At 40.1% G+C, this 6,000-nt stretch overlaps 1 protein-coding gene across 8 annotated transcripts in view; it reads right to left on the reverse strand.

Moving 5' to 3' along the window:
• The window catches only part of BCLAF3 (BCLAF1 and THRAP3 family member 3), a 61,523-nt gene extending 55,523 nt beyond the window's left edge, over positions 1-6,000 (reverse strand). For 2 of the 8 annotated variants that reach the window (XM_044377547.3, XM_026480214.4), the window contains exon 1: positions 5,867-6,000. The gene's annotated coding sequence lies outside the window, so the exon portion shown is untranslated. The other 6 variants (XM_044377548.3, XM_057310450.1, XM_048213577.2 and 3 more) reach the window with 5 other exon arrangements.

Genomic DNA, 6,000 nt, shown 5'->3' on the forward strand with positions numbered 1-6,000 from the left:
AAAAGTTTCAATCTGACTTGCAAAACAAAACTCAAGGAGTTGTACAAGACACATTTAAAACAAAGTGATGTTGAAACATTAAAAATGAAAGGATGGCCAAAGTATACCAGGCAATTGGTAACAAAAAGAGAGCAGGGTGGCATTTCTGGGATCAGGCAAAGAATTCAAGTCCTAAAGCATTTATCATGACCAAAAAAACAAAAACAAAAACAGAAAAAGACACTTTATAGTGCTGAAAGCCACAATCCATGATTTAGACAGAACACATAAAAATACACATATTCACATGAATATAACACAGCAACCACATTTATGAAATGAAAACTACTTGAGATTCAAGGAGAAAGAGAAACACCTACTAACAGGAGACTTTATGCACTCTCAGTGGTATATTAGACAATTCAATGGTCCAGAAATAAGGAGATAGAAGATCTAAACAGCATAATCAATAGAGTAAATCTTAAGGATATTTATCAAACTCTATACTCTGATACCAGAGAATATACATTCTTAACTCATGCTCCTGCTACATTCACCAAAAGTACTCATATATTACATCATAAAGAAAACATCAGAGACTCCCACGAAATAGAATTACAAATATCCTCTGATCATAATGTAATAAAACTAGAATTTACTTATAAAAGTAACAGAAAAGCTCTTCCATCTAGAAATTTAAAAACCTCCTATTAAATAACTGAAATTATCGATTTTTAAAGAAATAATCTCAATGACAGCACCACATATCACATTCTACGGGATACATTTAAAGCAGTGATCAAAGGAAAATTTGTTGCTCTAAACATATTTATCAATAAAAATGAAGTAATACAAATAAATTCATTTCCAAGAAAAAAACCTAAAAAAAATAACAAGGTAAACCAAAAGAAAGCACAAGGAAGGAAATAATAAAGATAAAAACAGGGACACCTGGGTGGCTCAGCCAATTAAGCGTCTGTCCTCAGCTCGGGTCATGATCCCCGGGTCCTAGGATCCACCCCTACCTCGGGCTCCCTGCTCAGCGGGGAGCCTGCTTCCCCCTCTGCCTGCTGCTCCCTCTGCTTGTGCACTCTCTCACTCTCTGACAAATAAATAAATAAATAATCTTGTTTTTTAAAAAAGATAAAAACAGGGGAAGAAATGAGACAGAGAACAGAAAACTAGATCTGAGTAATAATATAAAATTCTGTAGTTTTTGAAAAAAATTAAAATAGATAAATCACTATATAATGTGATTAAGAAAAAAGGGGGAAACACAAATATACAAAAATAAGACAGAGTGAGGGAGAAAGCAACCATTGAAATAGAAAATTCTTTAAATCATGAGAGATTACTGTGTAGCTGTCCACCTAATAAATTTGAAAAGTCACACGAAAGAGATAATTTGCTAGAAAAAAACAAACTACCAAAATTGACCCCATTAGAGTTAGACAGCTTAAACAGCTAAACAAAATAAGCCAATCAGAGAAAGACAAATACCATATGATTTCACTCATATGCTGAACTTAGGAAACAAAACAGATGAATCTATGGGAAGGAGAGAAAAAGGAGAGAGAGAGAGGGAAGGAAACCATAAGAGACTCTTAACAATAGAGAACAAACTGAGGGTTGGTGGAGGGAGGTGGGTGGGGGATGGGCTAGATGTGTGATGGGTATTGAGGGTACTTGTTGTGATGAGCACTGAGTGTTATATGTAAGTGATAAATCACCAAATTCTATTCCCAAAACCAAAATAAATAAATAAATAAATGAATAAACCCTAGTTTTTTACAGCTAAAAAAAAAGAAAGCCTAAATAGACTGATTTTCATAGAAGAAATAAAGTTATTAAGGAAATATCCCTGAAAAGCATCAGGACCAGACGGTTTCACAGGAGAATTCTACCAAACCTTCAAATACCAGACAGCCTCAATGCTCTATAAATCATTCCAGACCTCATGTACCATGAGAGGGATCAAGCCTATAGGAACATCAACCTTTCAAGGAAGATGAACCAGCCAAGGAAACAAAGAACATCCTCTAAGGAAGGAGGGAACCCTAGAGCATAGAATCTCATAAACTAAAGAATATTTCAAGAAAGGAGACTTTCATGACAAAAGCTGCATAGAGGTCCAGTAAAAGGAATAAAAAATGTGAACACATGGCTTTAGGACTAAGTGGAAGGTAAGGAGATTGAAGAAAGCTAATTATTAATGACTCCTTCTAGGGGCACCTGACTGGCTCAGTCAGTGTACCAAGCAACTCTTGATTTCAGGGTTGCCAAGTGCCATGTTGGGTGCAGAGATTATTTTAAAATAAAATCTTAACTATGGACTCTGAGAAACAAACTGAGGGCTTCAGAGGGGAGGGGGGTGGGGGAATGGGATAGGCTGGTGATGGGTAGTAAGGAAGGCACGTATTGCATGGTGCACTGGGTGTTATACGTAACTAATGAATCATGGAACTTTACATCAAAAACCAGGGATGTACTGTATGGTGACTAACATAATATAATAAAAAATATTATTATAAAAAAAAAAGAAAGAGGGGGAGCACAAGTAGGGGAGCAGCAGAGGAAGAGGGAGAAGCAGACTCCCTGCTCAGCAAGGAGCCCAAAGCAGGGCTCCATCCCAGGACCCTGGGATCATGACCTGAGCTAAAGGAAGACGCCCAGCCGACTGAGCCACCCAGGGGCCCCAAAAAGCCAGTTTCTTAAAGAGGTTTCCCTATTACCTAAGTCTTCCTGACCTACCTCTATCATATCTTTCTATATTTGAGGTTATTTGTTTAATGTCTCTCTTAAATATCAGGAGATGAACTCCTCTACTAGGATAAGGACTACATTTATTTTATTTATCACTAAATCCGTAGTATCTACATGATATGACATAATAAGTGCTCAATAAAAGAAAAATGAAAAAATAAAATCTTAAAAAAACAAAACACAAGAAAACCCAACTCCTTCTAACAGGCTGACTGGAAAAGGAGGAAGAAACTGGGTTGTGGCTGGGTGACAGGGGTCTAGGGAGTAGGTTTACTGTTGATAAGGAGGGACTATGTGCCTGGCACTGGGGATATAACATAGAATGACATTCATAGTAGAGATGAACCTGGGTCCAATTAATTCAGTGTTTCCTTTGATTCCTTAATAAACTCCAAATACTGTAGTCAATTTCTCTCACTATCCTACATTTACATATTACCTTCTTCAACAGTCCATACTAAATTTTTATCAGCAGTCATATTTTACGTTAATTTGGCAAACATTACTAAGTGCCAGTGACTAGTAGTGGGGAGGCACACAAAGTTGCAAGAGACCTAGTTTCTTTCCTCAAGATGTTAAGGTTTCAGTGGATAAGAAGGACCACGGGAGTGTTAGTACTTCCTGGTTCAATAAGTGTCTTGCAAATATCTCATTTAATCCTCACAACAAACTCCGAGGGAGCTGGAATTAACCTCCATTTCACAGGTGAAAAAAAACAAGCCTCAAAAAAGCTAACCAATCTGCCCCAGGTGAAGGACCTGAAACCAGAATACAGATTCTCAGACTCAAATACTAACACTTCCTCAACTCGCAATTCCTACCTTTAGAAAGATGACCCTGAAGAGACTGCTTGGTCATTTGCGCAGATGCTCGGTCAGCAGAATTGGACTTTAGGACACTTGAGAATAGTTGACATCCTGCATCACATCTAAAATTGCCGTCTAAATTTGGAAAGCAGCTTTTCTGCCCTTTAGCTGCCTGAACATTCTGTAGCTGTAGGGCACAAAGACTATGTTTTATTTATCATGATCTCAAGGATTGTGTTTTATTTAGCTTTATATTTGTCCCCCTCAGCTTTATATATAGTGCCTTTAAATATGTGCTCCTTCAGTATGTGTGCAGATTCATTCATTCACCTAATTTCATAACTCTGATAGCATTCTGAATATAATCTAGGACAGAAGTAAAAAAACTTCAGATTTAAGAAGTGAAAGAGCATGAGGCAAAGGGTATCAGAGAATGGCTTTTCTGAATTCAGAATTTTACTTAAAAAAATCAAGATGCTTTTGTGCTCTGAAATTTTCACAATATGGCAATAATTGTTAATAAGACAAAGTATGTTTAAATGTACCTTTCATAAATGTCCCATTTGACCCTTAAAAAACCACCCTATAAGAAAGATAAGGCAAAGGCACTATAATATCTAGTTTAGAGTTGAGGAAATCACCTCTTAGAAAAAGTGATTTGTTCAAGGAATCAGAGACACTGGAATTCAAGGAAGTCCTGAGTTCAAATCTCTTGTTCACTCTATGATGCCTTTGCCTCAAATGGATAACACTTCTTTACTAAACTGGTAAAAGAGGAATAGAAGATGAGAAACTGAATAGCTATCAAAAAAAATTTTTTAAAAAGTGATAGTTGGAGAATGATAATGGTACTTCATTGGAGAGAAGAACAGAAATGGCCCAAAAGTGATCCTGTAGAAATCCTTTAAATGTTGCCTTTTCCTAGGGTGTAGAAAAAGACACTCACAGATTGTTGGTGGGAGTGCAAAATAGCACATCCTTTCCAGAGGGAAACTGAGCAATTTACATTTTAAAAAAACAAGCCCAACAATTCTATCATCTAGGAATGTACACTAAGTGATGATGGATGTGCAGATTTTACATGTATTCAACAATGTATTTAAGTAGTGAAAAATGGAATAACCAACTAAATCAATTATTAGAGCCATGTAATGGCATGCTATGAAGTAAAAAAAAGGTTACAAAAGAGAATCCACTTTAGAAAAATCCATACATTCATCTCTGCACAGAAAGAGAACAGACATGTATACCCAGTAACCATATTCAGTGTATCTTCTTCATCATGGTTTTGCATATTTTAGAAATTTTGTAAATAAATGTGCTACGAAATGTTTCTATATATAATTATTTCTAATAAGACCTTTAAAGGGGGGCTGTGAAACATCAGGGGCTTTCAAAAGAACGCCTTAGTAGCCATTTTAAAAGTACCGTTGAGAAATAACATTTAATAAACACTAGTATATCATAACAATTAAAATACCACTGAAAAATAAAGCACTCGTTATGAATCCCCACCAAAATCTTTCCTTTCCAAATCCCAGTCTCATTCATCCCAGTTCTCATTCAGAAAAATGTTAAAAAGGTTGCTGGGCCAGAAGTCAGACAGACCTTCCTGATTTCTACCTGTAGTTTTTACTTTGTTCCAGAAAAGAAAAGCAATCACATAGGAGGCAGCTCAAAAAGCACTTCGGCAGGAAAATATTTGGGAGAAGTTTCTCTCCTATTTCTTTTCCTCCTGACTTACCGACAGGACAATCCTGACAGTCAACGGCCCAGTTTCCTAATAACCTTAGAAAAGCACAAGGAGATGCGCCAATTTTCAAGATACGTTTCGAAAAACACAAGTTTTACTTTGCAACGCAGGATAAAGAGCATCCTTCACGACTCATTCTGGACGTTATCAGAAGAAGATGCCGCTGCGCGGCAGGAGAGCCTTGGGAGGACAAAGCAGGGTCTCCTCGGCTCGGGTCCCGCAGGCTACGCGTCCGGGTTCGCTTCAGGGACAAGGGCACGGTCCCTGAACACCACCCCCTGGTCCCCATGACAGAAGCTTCGAACCGCCGCGGCCGCAGCCTGCCAGACGACGGGGAAGGATCAGAGCCACGGCAGCAGGTGCCCGGGTCGCCGCGCCTGAGAAGGCACCAGCCCAGTGGCCTGAGGCAGTGGGAGGGGAGCGGTCCCCCGGGAGTCCGAGACCAGAAGGCGCGCCCCACTCGCCGCCCCACCCGCCGCCCCAAGACCGCCCCTCCCGGGCGACGGACACGCCCTCCCTGCGGGCCGGGGCCTCCGCGCCCCGCCCGCCCCCCGGGGCCGCTCACCCGGCCGGGAAGTTTGTGCCGCCGCCGCCAGGCCGGCCGCCGCCGCCGCCAGCCCGGCCGCCAGCCCCTCGGGCCTCGCCCCTCACACGGCCGCCGCCTCCCACAGCAGAGGTACCACAGCTACCACCGTGGGG

Source organism: Ursus arctos, chromosome X, assembly GCF_023065955.2.
Source record: "Ursus arctos isolate Adak ecotype North America chromosome X, UrsArc2.0, whole genome shotgun sequence".
Taxonomy (NCBI): domain Eukaryota; kingdom Metazoa; phylum Chordata; class Mammalia; order Carnivora; family Ursidae; genus Ursus; species Ursus arctos.